The sequence below is a fragment of the Macrotis lagotis genome, chromosome X (assembly GCF_037893015.1).
Source record: "Macrotis lagotis isolate mMagLag1 chromosome X, bilby.v1.9.chrom.fasta, whole genome shotgun sequence".
NCBI lineage: Eukaryota > Metazoa > Chordata > Mammalia > Peramelemorphia > Peramelidae > Macrotis > Macrotis lagotis.
In genome coordinates this window covers 532514246-532534109 of record NC_133666.1, presented here as the reverse complement: position 1 = coordinate 532534109, position 19864 = coordinate 532514246, and positions in this window count along the sequence as shown.

Sequence of the window (19864 nt, the reverse complement as noted above, 5' to 3'; positions counted from 1 at the left end):
GATGGACAGCTGTCTTCAAATTCTTGATGACTCTAGTGTAGAAGAGGGATTACATTTATTCTCCTCAGCATCTGAAGGATAGACAAATAAAGATTACAAGTTGCAGAGAAGTGAATTGAAGTCTAAAGTAAGGAAAACACTTCCTAAAAATTAGAACTGAGCAAATGTGAAATAATATGCTCCAGGAAAAGGTGTTTCTCTCCCTCTTAGAAGTATTGATGAGTCAATATGCTAAGGCCATTTATTGAGGAGGATATTGTAAAACAGATGCTTGGCCAAAAATAGATTGGACTGATTGTTCTCTGGGATTCTTTCCAAATCCGAGACTCTGTGAGTCTGTGATGGACACAACTCTGCAGGAAAATTTAAACTCTGAATTCTTAGTTAATGACTTTCTTGATGTTTTCTACTGGGGGCCTGAAAGAACAAAACCAACAAACCAAGAACAAATTTCACCTACTTTACAATTGTCCTCATGATAACTGTGTTCCACAGAAATTCTATCCCTCCAATGGATAAGAGAATATCATTGCTTAGTTGTTTCAGTAATGAACTACTCATTTTTACCTCATTTGAGGTTTTCTTGACTAAGATACTGAAAATACTGAAGTGGTTTGTTATTTTCTTCTCCAGCTTATTTTACAGATGAGAAGACTGAAGCAAATAAAAAGTTAAGTGACCTGCCTGGTCACAAAGCTAGTAAATGTCTGAGACTGGATTTGAACCCAGGAAGATGAGTCTTTCTGACTCCAGGCCCAGCACTTTACTGCACCAACTGACCCATATCATAATATAGTATACTGGAAAGTAATGGAAACAATAGTTTTCTTCCACTACTTTATTACCTAAAAAGAAATTATAGCATAATATGGTGAAAAGTCATGAAAGGTCAGAAGATCTGCCTTACAAAAACCATGCTGAATCCTTAATGTGTACAATCATGGACATTTCTCTGAATCTCAGTTGTCTACTCTCTAAAACTCATTCTAAAAGATCATTCCAAATATAGGCCTCATTAATTTTCTCAGAATCTGACTTGTATTTATAGGGGAGTTGATCTTTGACCATACCATCGTGCATCCCCAACCAAAGCCTGAATATAATCATAAGGTGTTAATATATGGTCTTAAACTAACTGCATAAGCATGACCACATCCAGTAACATTCTTTGTTCATTAGCTGAGCAATAGATTACTCAGTCCAAATCCAGCTTCAGACACTTAATAGTTACCTAGCTGTATGATCTTGGGCAAATCACTTAACCCCATTGCCTTGCAAAAAACCAAACAAACAAACAAACAAAAAAAATCTTCAGGGTTTCCAACTATCTACTGGAAAAATCATAAATTGTTTGTTCTGGCATTCCAGGTTCTCCATAATCTTTTTCCAGGTATTGGATACTTCTCTAATTAGCTGAAAGTGCGTCTAAGATTATAAAATAGACCAATGAACTACACTGAGAGAACCTATGTGGAAAAATCCACAAATTAGCAGGTTGGTAAAGGAAAAGGACAGCATTTGGAAATGGAAAGTGCCATTCTATTCTATCTCTTGAAAGCACTAGATGTGATAGACTTCTGGCATGGAAAGGATCCCTGGACTAAGTTAAGTCTGGAAATTTGTAAGGCAAAAAAAAATGTTTGAATTTTAAGCAGCACTTTGGGACCAAGTAGTTTTCTCTTGTATGCACTTCTATTTGTGCTGCTACAGAATATCTGGGCAGAAAAGGAAAGAGATGGGACTAGGTGGCACAGTTGATATGATGGACTTAGAGTCATATAAAACTTGAGTTCAAATCTTGCCTCAGATATATACTAGTTGAATGGCTTCTGTCTACTTCAAAGGATTGTTGTGAAGATTAAGTAAAATAACAAATGTAAAGTGCATTGTAAACCTTAAAGCCTTATATAAAGGCTAACAATCATTATTCTGTCAAAACTTCTCCCTTTCCCCTATTCTGTGATCTGGACAATTGAACTACTCTTTGTTTCCCATTATCATCTTGCCCTCTTCCAGCTTCATGACTTTGCTCTTGATAATCCCAATGTCTAGAATGGATTTTTCCATCTGTTGGAATTTTTCATTTCCTTCAATATTCCGAAATGCTCTCTTCTCTGTCCTCCATACTTAGAACACTTTCGTTCGTAACATAGTTATTGGTACATGTCTTTCTACTCATTAGATATTTATGCCCCTTGAAAGCAAGGTATTTGCCATATATACTTTCATATCCCCATTGTATATGGAATGCTTTTCACAGGAGCACTGAGTTGACTAAATTATGGTGCTGAATTTTTGTCATATTCAATGACAAAACTATGTATAAATAACAATTTACTATTCTGGATTCTCTCTTGCTGTGGTTGACCTCTACTTATGGATGTAATCAATAGAGAACTATATCTGACTCTGCTCACTGCCCATTTTTGTACCCAACTCCTGGTACTACAGAGATCATGGGGGGGGGAGAGAAAAAGCATCTCTATCTGCAGTGAACAACAATCATTATTTAGTGTTAGTCAAAGCTAGGGCCAGTTTCTGTTACATAATGTCACTTTTTTGTCCCAATCTGGACATTTTCTTCCTTCACTAAGTACTTAGACCATTGCCTCATTTCCCGGGAGGAATCAGAGCAGATAAGGGGAATTAGGGTCAGCTCCATGGTGACACCAATCTAAAAAAAACAGGTGACCCTGTTTTAGCTCCCATCTCTGAGTCATGTGGAACAGAGTTGCTGAACAGGTCTGACTTGTTGACTTAAATCTTCCCCCTTTGGATGGTTCTGCCTTTTCCTCTCCCACCCAGGCCAAGGGTCAGTCAAGCACCATTGCTTTGTAGTGTGGCCAACTCATTAGAATACTGCCCAAGGCTTTTATGATCACCAGAAAAATCAGGAAACCATCCTGTAGACTGTAGGGAAGAAGAACAAATATTTTTAGTATAAAATATTAGGTAGAGAAGGAAGTAAACTCAGGGCTGGAGGTAGGAATTGAAAGATTACAGCTTTTCTGGAGGGTTCTCAATGAGAAAGGAATGAGACTAGAAGCTCTCAAATCTTTTCAAAAGGACAAGGTGGAAACAACTAGGGAAATTACCATGTCACTTCATTATTCACCATCTTCTGAGCACTAGACCCAGGGTTACTGACATATTAGGCAAAAGTGGAATTGCTCCATAGTTTTCAGAGACTAGTAGTTCCAGGATGACTAGTTGTCTCTGGAGGGTTTGAGGATCCTGAGATACATATCTGAGATATCTGATATATATCTGAGAGAGAGCAAAAAAAATTCTCCCATGTTTAACCTCTGATCTTCCATACTGCCTGAGAAGATCAAACTGGAAGTTTCCTCTGTTACATTCATAACATCTTCTAAGTAGAACTTACACATTTTATGTATTTCTGTTTAGGGTTCAGGGAATATTTTGACATTTGAAAATAGTATATGTATTGGGATTGAAATGCCTTTGGTTTAAGGTAAAAAAGTAACAATAGTCACTTAACCTTGGCTTAACCATAGTGGAAAGAGCCTAGGTTTCTAACATGAGAAAATCTGAATTCAAGTCTGATCTCTGATAAGTACAGGCACAAGCTGCTGGACAAATCACTTAATCTCTCAGTACCCAGGCAACTGAGGAAATTTTTACATGTAGAGAGTTGCTGATAAACCTTGGCAGAGACTATTTTCTCATTAGGAGGGACTTTTACTTATTTAATAAAGGACCTGTACCAAGAAAACAAAAACAAAAAACAAAGATAATAATACTACATGATACAATAACTAAGAGCCATTTGGCCTAAGAAAATAAATTCCATCCCTGAAGGAAGGTCACCAGAATAGAGGAGCAAAATGCTGATAGTGCCCTGAATCTGCCTTTAAAAGAAATCTGTTAATTGCCCAAAATAGAGTCATCAACAAGGGCAGGTGGAAGGGTTGGCCACACCCTTTGGGTGATAACATTTGATGTCCATGAAAAACTTCTTCCCAATCCTTCATTTAATGTCTGATCTGCCATTAATTTCCTTTCTCCCTAAACTGAGAAGTATTTTAAATCCCAAACGGTTTTGTGGCCAGCCTTACCTTGGATGGTCATACTTGTAAAATTAAAGAATACAAAATTATCCTTTTCTTTCAATATTGTGGAAACAATTTTTAAAAATAAAGGAATTTTTTAGTATATTTATGCCATGCATATAATGATTCATTTGTATTTGATGGATGAAATCTGAAATAAGTGAGGAAACAAAGATTCATGCTTCAAATGGTATCAATTTATTAAACAATGCATGTCAATTGTATAACAAATCAGGATCAGAACTCCTCAGCTTGGCACTAGAGAGAGAGATTCTTATATATTAAAAGAAAATAATATGAAATAAACCAAGATATGAAATTAAGTAATTTGATTTATAATTGAAGGAAAAATTAGGGGCTTTCCAAATAGTAAGGGGAATGTGGGAATTTTGAGAGATGAGAGAGAAAAGAAGATGGACATTATGGAAAAATAAAACTTAAGTCTCAAAATGGAGTTTACAAGATGGAATCAATTTGGTTCACACAATTCCCACAATTCTTTCAATATCCATCAGAGAATATTAGAGTTTAAAGGAATTTAAAGACCATCTAGTACAATCTAATCTGATAGACATTTATTAAGCTCATGCTATATGCATGCTGCTCTGCTAGAATACAAGGAAAAATGAAAAACTGTATCTGCCCTCAAGGAGTTTACACTTTAGGGTCATCAGATAATTATATCCATCATCATTTGAGAAGGGGGCATGATATAGAGCACTAATAGCTAGGGAGAATCAAGAAAAGCTGTACCAATGGGGTGAGCTGAGCATTGAAATATAGGGACTCCTGGGAAAGTTAAAGTAGGTAGTGCATTCCAGAAAGTTTGAGCCTAGCCTTGATGAAAAGGGATGGAATGACTTGAGGAATAGGAAGTGGAGTACTCTGGCAGGAATTTAGGCAAGGGTCATAAGGCATAAACCTGCAATCTAAATGTAAAGGGCTTTCAATGACAAATTAAGAAGCTCTCAACTTCTCCTTGCCACAAAGAGAAACTGGTTACTAAAGATTCTTAAGCAATGAACTGATATGGTTAAATGTTCTCTAGGAAGATTTATTTTGGCATCGATGTAAAGAATGGTTTGGAATAGGGAGAAAGTGGAAGCCAAGATTCTATTTAGGAGGTTATTGCCCACAATTCCTTCATTTCATAGATGATGAAGTAGTTTCTTTTATTTACTTATTTATACTCCATATTATTTTAATTTTATTTATTAAATTATTATTCTCTAAACATTTATTATATTATTAATTATTCTCTATTATTATTAATTATTATTCTCTAAATAGATCCTTGTGACTTGATTGTGTAAGGAAATAACTTTTCCTGTCAGAAAATTTTGAGAGAAGCATAATCCTTAAAAGAATCATCATTCATTCATTTAAAAAGCCTTTTGAATATTTACCTACTATGTTCCAGGTACTGCTATAGATTATGAGGTTACAAAAACAAAATTTTAGTCCCTGCCCTCAAGAAGTTTATAATCTAATGAAGCTTGAGAACATTGAATTTAACCTTTCTTCTTTAGGTAGATCTCTAAACCACACATTGTTTAGCCTCATATCCCTATTGTTATAGCTATAGATCTCATCCTATCCTCAGAAAAGACAGGGAACTACTCTCACTCTTGTCTCATATGATCCTATTCCATATCTACTACCTGTGGCCAGTCACACTAAACTGAAGTAACCCAAAGCACAGACTCAGTTATTTCAGTTAGATAGACCAAGGACTAATTGGATTAAAGGTTTCCCTGCTGGAATTTCGAGGATTTACTCTGCTAAGTGTCCATAGTCTGCACCATTGCTTTCTGCCTTATGTGCCTTTCTGTTGTGACCAGGCAAAAATCCATATGGCTCTATTCCTTCCCTGTGTGCTTAATTAGAACTTTTTCAAGATCTCAGTCTCCAGAAGGCTGAGGGAAGTGGGTGAGCCACACTGGGACATAGGGACTAATTGCAAGACCAAACCTAGAGTATGAGAAAGTATCTTGTAACATCCAATAGAGTGTATCAGGAGCTAATGAAAACATGAATGACAGGCTTATCAAATAAAACCAATCCTACAATATAAATTCTTTTCCCCTCCTATTTTAATTGAATTCCTCCATTGGAGAATGGTGGTAAAGTGGAAACTGTGGGACTATGGGACTTAATAGATTAGGTGACTCTCAGGTTTTAAGGCATATGGGGAATGGGGAATGATTATGCCCTTATCAGTCACTGTCCTGATAATCAGAGATACATTTTCCTGTAAAAGAATTAAAAGGGTAAGGAACTCCTATTAGTATAAAAAAATAGAAGATTTCCTGATGTATTCTGTACAATAACACTTAGAAACAAATACACAATATTCAGGAAATAACAGTCAGACTCACCAAGGATCACAATCCCAACTTTGTTGTTTGGTTGTTTCAATCATGTCTGACTCTTCATGACCTCAATGGGGGTTTTCTCAGCAAAAATACTACAGTGTTTTGTCATTTTCTTCTCCAACTTATTTTTTAGATGAAGAACTGAGGCAAACTGGATTAGGTGATTTGACCAAGGTCACATAATTAGTGTCAGAGGCCAGATTTGAACTCAGGAAGATGGTTTTTCTTGACTCCATGCCTACACACTGGCCACCATACCACCTAGGTACCTTACAACTGGAGAAACCTTTTTCTCAACATCTTTAACTAAACCAAGGACTAAGAAAAAGTGATGAAGAAGTAGAAGGAAGAAAAACATGAAATAAAAAGAAAGTTACTATCATAAAGAAATAGAACAACTGAATTGGGACCTTTAAGATGAGCCAGAAACAAATGTGGAAATGTCTTTGTGAATATAGCAGCTAGGTTAGACTGAATGCCTGAGTTTCCTCCTTTCAATTGAGTGTCTTGAACTATATGACCTCTGGTGTCTCTTTCATTTTGATATATAAAATCCTGCAATCAATCCTGTGATACTATGACGTTTACTAAAAATGTATATACTTCCTGAGCCTTAGTTTTTTCATTTGTGAAAAAAGTTAATATTTTCATTATCTACATTCTAGGAAACTATTATGTAAACATAATATGCTGTCATCTGAAGCAATATTGCATAGTAAACAATTCTATCATCAAATTCAGAAAGACCTGGGTTCAAAGTTCCATCTCTGACATCTACTAATTGAGCCTCTTCCTCACTTAAATCCAATTCACTCACAAGTCATAGCATCATTGTCCTGATATCATTGTCTTTGAGAAAAAAGGACAAACAATAACATAACTCTCTGGTATGTAACCAAGACTATAAGTGACCAATAATAGGTATTGATCTGTATTGTTAGAAAGAATTTCCTTGTCAGGAGTTCTCCTCTACAAATGAATTTAGAAATCCAGTCCCATCTCCAATATTTTCATCAGTGAGTTGTGTCAAAATCATTTTTACTTCTAATGGAAAGGGATCCACTTCCCTCAAAGAAATTACAAGAAATAGAAAGAATGACTACACTGTCACTGTAGTGAGTGACAGTATAGTTTATAAAGGAGGTTGTCTTATATTTAAGAAATAGCTCATTTTCTATACATGTAACCCAAATTTTGTCTCTTATATACAATTCTCTGTTCAATTTAAGAATATTAATATATAAATCTCATCTCAGAAATATCCTTTCATTTCTATGAGACTGCTGTTTATTTGTCTTGGGGTCTACATGACTCACTTTCCCACCTTGGCCCCAACCAGAGTAGTTGACTCCTTTTGTTCATGCCTTGAGAAAGATGAAAAGGAAATAGAAATATCATATTTTCCCATGTATAAGACACACCCTTTTCCAAAAAATTTGAGGTCTAAAAATTGGGAGCATCTTATACAGTGGTTGTAGATTATTTTACTTGCATTTACTTCTTTTTAAATTTTTTAAAATTTATTTATCTTGAATTTTACAATTTTTACCCTAATCTTGCTTCCCTCCACCCACCCCCCACAGAAGGCAGTCTGTTAGTCTTTACATTGTTTCCATGGCATACATTGATCTAAGTTGAATGTGGAGAGAGAAATATCCTTAAGGAAAACAATAAAGTATTAGAGAGCAAAATTACATAATAAGATAACAGGGTTTTTTAATTAAAGATAATAGTCTTTGTTCAAACTCCACAATTCTTTCTCTGGATACAGATGGTATTCTCCATCACAGATATCCCAAAATTGTGCCTGATTGTTGCACTGATGGAATGTACAAGTCCATTAAGGCTGATCATCACCCCCATGTTTGCATTTACTTTTAATACAAAAAGCATTTCATTGCTTTTTAGTGTTTGTTGTTTTTGCACTGATTGTTTCTCATTTGTTACTGGTATATTACCAGGATATACATGTATATATATATATATGCATATATATATATATATATATATATATATATATGTGTGTGTGTGTGTGTGTGTGTGTGTGTGTGTATACACATATATACACACACAGAGAGAGAGAGATGTTTTGCTATATTCTGCCCAGAAATGGCTCAGAAAATATTTTTGTACAGTGCTGAATTCAAGTTCAAAGTTATCTTGTTTGCAAAAGTGAATGTCGATCATTCTGCTGAATGTCAATTTGGTCCTCCTTCAACTGAGAAAACAATCCAAGATTGGCTATGGGAAGAAGAAACCCTACTGAGGATGCTATGGCAGACAAGGCCATGAGAGGCAAGTCAGCCAAATGGTCTGATGTAGAGAGGGAACTAAAGAGATGGATTGAAGAGCCAAGGGCCATTGGAATTCCTGTATCCACAAAGATGGTTTAGCAGGAGGCAAGAAGAATTGCTGATGAAAAAGAAGAGGAACAACTTGTGCTTCAGATTCATGAAACATGGACTAAGCATGTGTCCATGCATCAGAATTGCTCAGGGAGGGCTTGTGGTCAACCATAGACCAGAGCACAGACAGGAGAGCAGTCAGAGCCTCTCCTAAGACAGTGATTTGTCATCAAACACAGATGAGTTTGAGCTATTGGATGGGAGTTTTGACAGTGATGAAGAGTTGTATGAATTTTATGAAGAATAAAACTTGAGTTCAATAACTTTGTATAATATATTTTTTCAAATTTCAGGCCCCAAAATTAAGGTGTGTCAATCTTATACATGGGGAAATATGGTAAGACTGCATATATATATAACCTATATCAAATTGCTTATTATCTCAGGGACCAGGAAAGGATGGAATTTGAAAAAAAATGTATTATTGAATATTCAATTAATGAATATTGAAATTTGTTAATGAATATTGAAAATTGTTCTTAGATATAGAGGGGAAAAATTTTATTTAAAAAAAGAAACAAATATAGAGGATGTTTTCAGAGAAGACAGGGAAGACTTTTATGATGACAGAGTGAAATGAGCAGGATGAGGAGAAAAATTTATACAATAATGACATAAAGACAAATAATTTTGAAAGATTTACTAACAATGATCAACCACAACTTCAAAGGACCCATAATGAAACATGTTATTCATTTGCTGAGGAGAAGTAATATACTCAGGTTGCATGTACAGGGAGACATGGACAACTTGAGAATTTGTTTTGCTTAACTGTACGTGATATTTGTTACAAAGGTCCCCTCCCCCCCAAGAAATGAGGGAGGTAGGAAGAAGAGAAACTAGATTTCATTGAAAAACATTTGATTGAATTTTTAAAAATAAAGAAAAGAAAAATATTTAACTGTTTTCATCATTATAATACACTGAGTTAGGCAGATAAAAATAATCACTCCTATTTTATATATGAGACAACTAAAGCTAAGCAGCTAATTAACTTGAACAGAATCACAAGTATCAGAGCCAAGACTAGAACCAAGATCCACAAATAGCATTTTCTTTTGTTTTGTTTTGTTTTAGTGCACCACATACACATACACAAAAACATTAAATAATAATACAAAATGGTATACTGTGTTCAAAATAAGTGACAGACAATAAATTAGATGAAAATCAGGGGAGAGATCAATATGAACTGAGGAAGACTTTGTTTTCTGCCTCCAAGACATTGCATAGATTCATCCCATATCCAGAATTCACTTCCTCAATACTTCTCCCACACAGAATCCCTGCTTCTTTCAAAGTTCTCTCTGGCATTACCTCCTGTATCAGCCTTTCTTGATCCCTCTCCTCTCAGAAGTTAGCATTCACTCCTTCAAATTAACAACATTGAACTCATTATCTTTAACCCAAACACTCCCCTCTTCTAACTTTTCTATTACTGTTGAGGATACCACCGTACTCCTACTCACCCAGGCTTGCAACCCAGGTGTTGCCTTCTAATTTTCTATCATTATTTCTAATCTGTTGCTTTCAAATCATCTCATGCATATGCCCCCTTCTCTCTTCTGAAACTGCCACCATTCTGGTGCAATGCCTTATCAACTCACACTTGGGCTACTTCAATATTGTTAAATCTGCCTACCTTAAGTCTCTTCCCTCAAATCCATCCTCTTCTCAAGTGACAAAATAATCTTTCTAAAGAAAAGGTCTAATTCTGCCACACCCCCCAGCATTTAATAAATGCCAATGACTCCCTATTACCTCAAGGATCAAATACAAAAGCCTCAGTTTGTCATTTAAAGCCTTTCCTACAGTTTCAATCTTCTTATAACTTAGTCACCTCTAAATACTCTGTGATCCAGTGACATTGGTCTCATTGCTCTTCTAAGGTACAAGAGCATACAAGACTAATTTCCTAATTGATATATTTTCATTGTCTGTCCTCTCAATATCTAGAATTCTCCTCATTATCACCCCTGACTTTCTTCCAGCAAGTCTTGGGTAAAATTTCACTTTCTGAAAGAAGCCTTTTCTGATCTCCCTTAACTATAGTGCCTTCCCTCTGCTGATTATCCTCAGTTTATCCTCCATATGTTTTGTTTGGACTGGTTTTGTCAATGTTAACTTGTGAGATCTTTGAGAGCAGGGATGATCTTTTGCCTTTCTTTATATCTTTAGCATTGAATATGGTGCTAACATAATAGGTGATTAATAAATACTTCTTGACTTGACTCAAGCACTATTTTCTATAATGAAGACTTTCTTGAAATGAAGACTTTCTTGATCCTTCCCCCAAATGGTACTCTTACCTCCCAACTACCTTTTTTTAAATTAGTTTATATATATATATATATATATATATATATATATATACATGTACTTAATTATCTTATTTATATGCTTTATCTATTTTTATATGTATTTGTCTCCTTAACTAAAATTTATCTTTGTTATGAATAGGGATTGTTCATTCTTTGTATTTGTATCTCCAGAACCTAGCACACAGTAGGTAGCAATTAAAGTCATGCATGATTAACATAGTAGACAATTGAATCTAATAATAAATGATACATTGAATCTAATAATAAATGATACAAGGCATTTTCCAAAGAAAATGCTATGTAAATACTGGTTAGTGATAATTCAATTCAAGTCTACAAACACTTATTAATCATACTCATGGAAGGCATAAGAACTGAGCTTTAGGGAAGTAAAATTAGATGCACCCAGTCCTCTCATCCCTCACTTCTCCTAAACAGAAAAGGATAGTACTACAGGAATACTGATAAGGGCAAAGCCAGAGTTTTAATGATGGAGTTTACATTTCTCCATTCTAAAATGAAGCTTCAATTCATTAACCTAAGCACATGCTCATTCTCTAGTCTAAGTATTTAGGATAAGAAGGGAAATCGAAACATATGAGATTCACCTGAATGTTCTAATTAAGTGAAAGCTGTAATGAAACTAAAGGTAGTTCCTGTATCATAGTCTCCTTTCCTCAATTGGCATTTGAGTGTTGTGGTTGGAAGATTAAAAACAATCATCTACCCAGTGCCTGCAACAGATAAAATAGGTGAAGTAATTATGGCATTTTCTCACCTGACCTTGGTTCTTCAACACCTCCCTCTACAACTATGTCTTTATGTTGTCCTTGAAGACAGGGACTTGGTTTTTTGTTTTGTTGTTGTTATTCATTGTTTGTTTAGTAAAAAATTTTTGCCTTTATTTGTATTCCCAGCACTTTGAATAGTACCTGGTACAGTGCTTGCTGACTGACCATCCTAAATTCCTTCATTACTTTTTCTGACCCTTCCAAATTATTTCTTCTCACCTGAACTCCCTGAATGGAAATCTCAGCTATATGGTAGGGGAAAAAAACTGACCAATTCAATCAGTTCACCTAAAGATTAAACCTCCTATTTAAAAAAAAGAATTTATTCACCTAAATCATTCTCTAGTTTGTAGACTTTTAGGCAGTATGACAAAGTGGAATAAAGGCAGCTCATGTCTGGGAAGGAGTGTGGGATGAAGTTCCAAAAGCACCAACTAGGTTCAAATTCTGTGGTCCAGGCAACGTAATTAATTTCTTTGGCATCAGTCTTCCCAAATGACAAGGTGGAGTGTCATTCTATAAAATGAGGGGGTTGAACTAGATGACCTCCAAGGTACCTTTAGCTCTATGACCCTGTGCCATATGGGTAATGAAATATGAGAGAGATATTTGAAGAGAGGGACCTCCCTAGTGTCCCTAATAACTTCCTATAAAACTATCTATGGATAAAAATCTACTTTGTCTTTGCCAGGGAAAGGAAATTTTGAATCAGTCTCAGAATTGGGAGGAATCTTAGAGATCAAATGTATTTTTGTCAGTAGTTCCTGATTCTGCCTTCCTGTGGGCAAAGAAAATCTAATTCCTCTTCTAAAAGACAACTCTTTAAAAATTTGAAGCAAATTTTCTTTCTATTCATCTCAGTCTTCCTTTTCTGCTGGATGCACATTCCAGTTTCTTTGACTATTTCTCAATAAATGCAACAATATGTGTATGTAGACATGAGGCTAAGGGAGAAAATTACCATCACTTCTAGTATTATTAAAAAAGACTTCATGGAATAGGGATGCTTCTAGGAACTATCTGAATATCACTTGGAAATGAGCAAACAGAATTACTGAAGGTAGAAAGCACTTGAAATTTTCTGAAGCAACAATAATGTATTAGAAACAATGAAAATGTTTCCATTTCCTAAAAGAAAAGAATCTGTGTTGGGTTATCAGGAAGGGGGTACTTTGGCTCTCCTGTTTCATTAGCTAAATGTATCTTTCTGGCTCCTCATGGATAACTTTAGCTTCCTGGGGATTCTGAAGTGAATTCCTAATAACCAGGTTAGGAGAACCATAGGATTCACAATTTGACCACTAAACAGAACTTCTGGAAAACAATGGTGATTTTATATTCCTACATCACAGTCCTTCTCTGTTCTGGAGGGAGTGGGTAAGAAGAGTTTCACTTTTGAATGTGGTCCCTAAGGACCATCAAGGATCCTAGGAGAAAACCAAGAAACCTAGGAGACAAATGGAGTCAGGAAATGTTTTAGAGCAGCTAGGAGATGCAGTGGGTAGAGAGCTGGACTTGTATTCAAGAAGACCTCAGTTCAAATCCTGTCTCAGTCACTTAATAGATATATGATCCTGGACAAATTCCTTAGCCTTTTTCAATCTCAGTATCAGCATCTAGAAACAGAAATAGTAGCACCTACCTTACCTGGTTATTATGAGGATCAAATGAGATAAAATTTGTTAAGTGCTAACTATTATTATTTATCATTCCAAGCATGATCAAACATCCTGTCCAATGGAATGGAGTTGGGAAACAATATGCTGACTTTGTCTGGAATGCAGGATGCCAGGAGAGGAACAATATGAAATCAGTTTGTAAATATAGATGGGAGTCAGATTGCAGAGAGCCTAAAACTGTCTGTGCCTTAGGAAGATGATTTTGGCAATTTTATGGAGAATGAATAGGATGGGGGGGGGGATTAGGACTAGGAAAACCATTTAGGATAATGTTGAAATAAGTAGAGTTGAGAGAAGATGAATGGTTGTGTGAGTGAAGAGAAGGGAATTGTGACAGTAAAACTGGCAATGGTTAACAACTGATTGGTTGGATGTTGGAGGAAAAGAATTAAGAATAACTTTGAAGTTGTCAACCTAGATAATGAAAAAGAGAGTGATGCCCTCAACAGGAATGGAAAGTCTGAAGCTCTCCCCTTTCTTGTTGTTCATCCTTCATTTTCAAAGAGGATCAATGACATCATGAGGGTGATGTCTTGAGGCAGAACTTTGCAAGTCATCAACCTCACTCTCCCTTCTAGTCATCAAAATACAAGGCAAATGTCAAAATGACTGGGGATGGCCCAATACGAATGCCTCTTTGTATACTTAGATCATAGGAAAGTTTATTTAAGGTATAATATGAACCTTAGGCCTTTGATTCTCAATTTTAGGTAATAATTCAAATTAGTATCACAAAGAAACCTTACAAAGGAGTATGCTCCCTAGACTTCAGACAAACATAGGATGAAGATTTAAGAAGGGGAAGAATGATCTAGAGATGAATCTGATTTCCTCATCAAGAAGGAAAGCTTGGGTCAACTTTAGGAAAGAAAGATATTGAGTTTTCTTTTGGAAATATTTAATTTGATATGTCTATGAGACATTCAGATTGAGAAATTTGTCTAATGGGCAATTATAAGTCATAAACTGGAGATAAAAGAGAAGGAATGAGCAAAAGGGAAAATTCTTGGACTGAAGATAATGGATCAATGACACTCAAATAGCAGTGATATGCCTGAAGGGAAGTCCCTTTGGCAAAGAGAAGGGTGAACTGTTCAGAGAATTGAGGAAAAAAGAAGAGAATGAGATACATTTTCAAGGGGGGAGGTTAGATATGAAGTAAAGAAGAAAAAGGATGTTATAGTAAAAAGACTTGATTTTCTCATTAAAGTAGAGAGGTCCTTTCCTGAGAGGGAATAGTGAAGGGGTAAAGCTACCCTTTGCCCCCTAAAAATCTAACTTTCAAAGCTCCTTATTTCTATTGGAGACTATTATCACTCTTTCAGTCACAAAAATTTCTATCATATTCATCCTCAATTTTTCACCATCACCCCAAAATTCAGATTCTTCCTCTATATTTCCCACATCTGTTCCCTTTTCTCTATTCACACATCTATCATCCTAGCTCAAACCTTCTTCACCTCTCATCAAAACTATTGCAATAGTCTCCTAATTGGTCTCTTTGGTTTATCTTTTCCTTTTCCAACTCATCCTTCACATAGCTGCCAAAATGATATTCCCAAAGCTTAGATCTACTCAATAAACTCCAGTGGCTTCCTATTATCTCTAGGATCAAATACTAACCCCTTTGTTTATCATTTAAACCCCTGGATCCAACTTAACTTTCCAGTATAATCATACATTCTTATAATAATTATATATATAGTATATATATATATTATTCCCCTTCACACACTCTAAAATCCAGGGAAACTGACCATCTCTGCTATGTCTGCTAGATAACATCCCATATTCCATCTCTTTGCTTTTTTATCTGTTATTCCCTATATCTGATCTCCCAGCTACTAGTTTTCTACCACCACCAAAATGAATTAGATAATTTTTTATTATTAGTCATTTCTGCCATATCTGATTCTTTGTGTTTCCATTTGGGGTTTTGTTGACAAAGATTTTGAAGTGCTTTTCCATTTCCTCCTCCAGCTTGATTGTGATAGAAAGTCAATCAAGGAAAAATAAAAGGATTTTGAAGCACCAATTAGAATAAAGATACCGATAGCAGATTCTATATGGAGAGAATATATCTGTTAAGTACTAGTCTCCAAACTTTGAGAAGAGTATCACCAAAGGAATTCCAAAGCTGGAACGTTTTCTTGATGGCTTTGGTCCCAGCATAATTTGAGTTGGACTGGAAGATTTGAGGCAAGACACAAGTGGAGTAAGTGGAGGGTGAAGGAAGGAGGAAAATGGCAGGCAGAACTACAACATAGCTACTCATGTTATTGCCGCTTGTTATTGTTTTGGGAGTCAAGAAGTGATACCAATCAATCAAACAAACATTTATTAAGTGCCTCCTTCCTATATTCCAGACATATACTAGGGTCAGGGTACATGAAAACAAAATTGAAACCATATAAGGAACATGCAATGTATATACCCCTCCTCCTGGCTGAGTGGGATAGGAAAGCATAGGGGGTCCAAGCAGGTTTCCATGTGCATGAGAAGAGGGAATGAATAGGAAGGGATGAGGTCTAGGGAAGAGAAACTTGTGAAATAACCCTTTGAAGGAGGCAGGGTTGAGAAACTTGCTTGGACCCCCTATGCTTTCCTTAGAATTTCAACAAGTCAGAGACTGGAGATAAAAGAGAAGGAATGAGCAAAAGGGAAAATTCCTGGAGTAGACTGGAGGTGATAGATCAGTGACACTCAAATAGCATTATTTAGCAATATGCCTGAAGAGAAGTCCCCTTGGCAAAGAGAAGGGTGTGCTGTTCAGAGAACTGAGGAAAAGAGAAGAAAATGAGAAACATTTTACTGATGAAGAAACTGAGATCTATAGAATAAAGTGATTTATTTAAAGTCATTCTACCAGGGACAGCTAAATGGAGCAATGGACAAAGCACCAGTCCTGGAGTCAAGAGGACATGAGTTCAAATCAGACCTCAGACACTTAATAACTACCCAACTGTGTGACCATGGGTTAGTCATTTAACCGCATTGCCTTGCCAAAGGAATAAGTCATTCTATTGCAGAATGCTAGATGGAAAGTGCATAGAGCACTGAGCCTAGAGTTAAGAAGATCTGAGTTCAAGTACAGTCCCAAGTCACTTAATCTCTGTTTACCTCAGTTTCCTTATCTGTAATGGAAATAATAGTATCTACCTAATGGGGTTGTAATGAGGATCAAATAAGTTAATAAATGTAATGTGTTTAATACAGGGCTTGGTACAAAGAATATTATTATTATTATTATTATTATTATTATTAAATGGTTCAAGTTCTCTAATTCTTAGCCTTGTGTTCTTTTAACTTCTCACTACTAGATTATGACCATTAACATCAAGCTTAACTAGTAAATTTAAATTGTGGAAGAATTTAATTGTTTCTAATTTATAGGTAATCTTAAAGCTCTAAGATTCTTAGCATCCTCTACCACCTTTCTTATTCTGCTGTCATCACTGCAGAAACATAGGGTGCCTCGTTTTCTCTGAGATAATGGATTACTCTAGCCAAAGAATTCATCTCTAAATGACCAGCTTGCAGGTGATGAGTGTCCCTATCTAAAAAGAAAAAAAGAGAGAGAGGCACAGTCTATTACTGGGACCATTTTCAAAGCTTTTCTAGCATGGCAACATTTGCCAGATCTTCCGTTCCATTAGCATAGTCCTAAAAGAGACAGTCACCTTCATACCACAACGAGACACCAAAGAAGCTATGATACATACAAATACCATATTCTTTATAGAATTCAGATTTCAAGTCACCAAAAAGCCAATGGAGAAAGACTCTTGGTAGGAGCAAGCAAGTTGCAGCATATTATCAATGAATAATCATCACAGGGAAAGAGTCTCATAAGGTGTTATCAAATAAATTTTTGACCCAAATAAAAGGTGGATTGGTTATGTAGCAAGAATACCAGATAATTAGATGAACTACTTTCATGCTCCATTGGTACCCACATAATATCAAGAGACATGGAAGAAGGACCTTAATTGCTGGGCTGACCCACTAGGGGGTTTCTAAGAATTCATAGATAAGAGCCACATAGGATAAGCAAGTATGAATTCACTGCAATCCATACAATTCTTAAGAAAACCTTTCCTGTTGAGCATATACTTCCATCCTAATAATAAAATGAATTCTCAATCACCAGAAAGTTGACTAAAGACTATCTTACTAGAATGACATTTTCACCTTTTTTTCCCTTCATAGGCAACATGAGTAGTATGGGAGGCCTAAAGATGTTTTCTCAGAATCATGTTTTTAAATGAATAAACTAAAATATATAGGATTATAAAGGAAATAAAATTTAATCAAATCCAATAAGTAAGAAAAAAGTTTCAGGACACCAGACTAAGAATCAGAAAACATACAGTTGGGTTGGGAAAGGGAGTACCCACACTGCTGAAATCACAAGTTCTTGGAATATTGAAGTAAAAGAATGGATTTTATTATCATGATTCTGAGATTCTGAGTCAAATCACATAGATTTGCAGATGTTGTGTAAAGTGAGGTCCACCTGGATTGTGCTGACTTCTACATTGAAATGAACACCAGCAACTGGGAAGAAATAAATCCTTCATCTTCAGGACAGCAGCAATGTACTATCCTGCCTTTGCTTAAAACTGATTATTTGTAACTTCAAACCATGAGCAATAATTCTAAGATAGAAAATTGTTTCCATAAATGTTAAATGCCTCTCAATTCAGTAAAATCTCAACTAAATCTCTTTTATATTTCATTTGTCCTACTCTGGAAATCTTCCCTATTGATTAATAATCAGTGAAGAAAAACAAATCAGAGGCAGGCTTGCATTTTGCATATACCACTTCACCTCCGTGTAATTAAAGTGGAACACCATAGGCAAGAACCAGATCCCCCGTTCCTGCTAATGCACCTATGCCTACTGTATAGAATCACAGTTTTTCAAGCTTCTGTCTTTTTTCATGCCAATCCCTAAGAGATGAACATGGGGAGAATTGATGATAAAGTGAGAACGTTCAAAGGAAACATGTAACAGAGACCACCCTCACCTCCAATGCCTGAAAGACAAGCATATTATATCTCATCCCTCCCCTAGGGATCTTCAGTACCCCAAGGGGGTTTTGGAATGTACATCTAGGCTCACTGAAAATGGCTCCAGTTCCTATTGATGGTGTTCCTCTCAAGTATGGGAAAGGTCCCTTGCATCCCAGTATCATTTATTCACTTACAGTCAGATTAGGTGTTACAAAGAACTTTTACTTCAAAAAGTATAATCAGAAATATACAAATTTACTCTCTAAAATGTGCAGTTTAATCCTCTTCACTCCTTTCCCCATCTTGGTCTCTAGGGAGGGTAGGAGGAGTAAGTGTACAGTTTTTTCCAACCTGCTTCAGCTATGCTAAGGCTCTAGCCATCCCCACACCTGGTAGGGGATGCAGAGTACTTTCATGTTAAGTGATCTCTATCTTTGGTAATCATGACATACCCTAGACAGACCTTGTTACACATTAAGGAAATGTCAACAACCAAGGCTGTAGCTTAGGTGGAGGATTTTGAGGCACAGGCTAACTTATAAGAGTCTAGGACAAAGAAAGAACATAAAATGAGATAGCATTTGTCATAGTCTTAAATCTTAAAAGTTCCTGGAATGTAATAGATACTAATAAATGTTTTCTTCCTGCCAATTACCTTTCTACCATCACCTTTATCCTTCCCTAAGATAAGTCAGGAAGGATCCTCCCTGGGTGAAAAAGCTGATTTAAAATGATAACATCAACTCTATGATTTTTTAAAAATTGCATCTTAGAATTGCAAGTAAGACCATTCTGGAACTGACTCTAGCCAGTTCTAAAGAGTCAATTATTAAATTTTCAAAGTATTTACACCTCTCAAATCAGCAATTACTATACTTCAGGACTCGATTTATAGTTCTTTTGATCATCTAGACTTTGAAAATTATCAATAATGCATTAAATTTAAAATTTGTGTTCTATATTTTTCCCTCAAAGATCCTAGTTAAACATTTACCAGCACACCTGGTATTATGCTATTTATAAACATTGCCTGAGTATAAAAGGAATGGAGTAGAAGATTCAGGGAATTACCACCAGATTGGAGGTTCATAACTATAACATTGGCATTTAAATCAAGCTTTAAGTTCTATAAAATGTTTTACATCCACGGTCTCACTTGAGCCTCCTATAATTCCTGAGTGGCATGATCTCAGAGATCATTCCT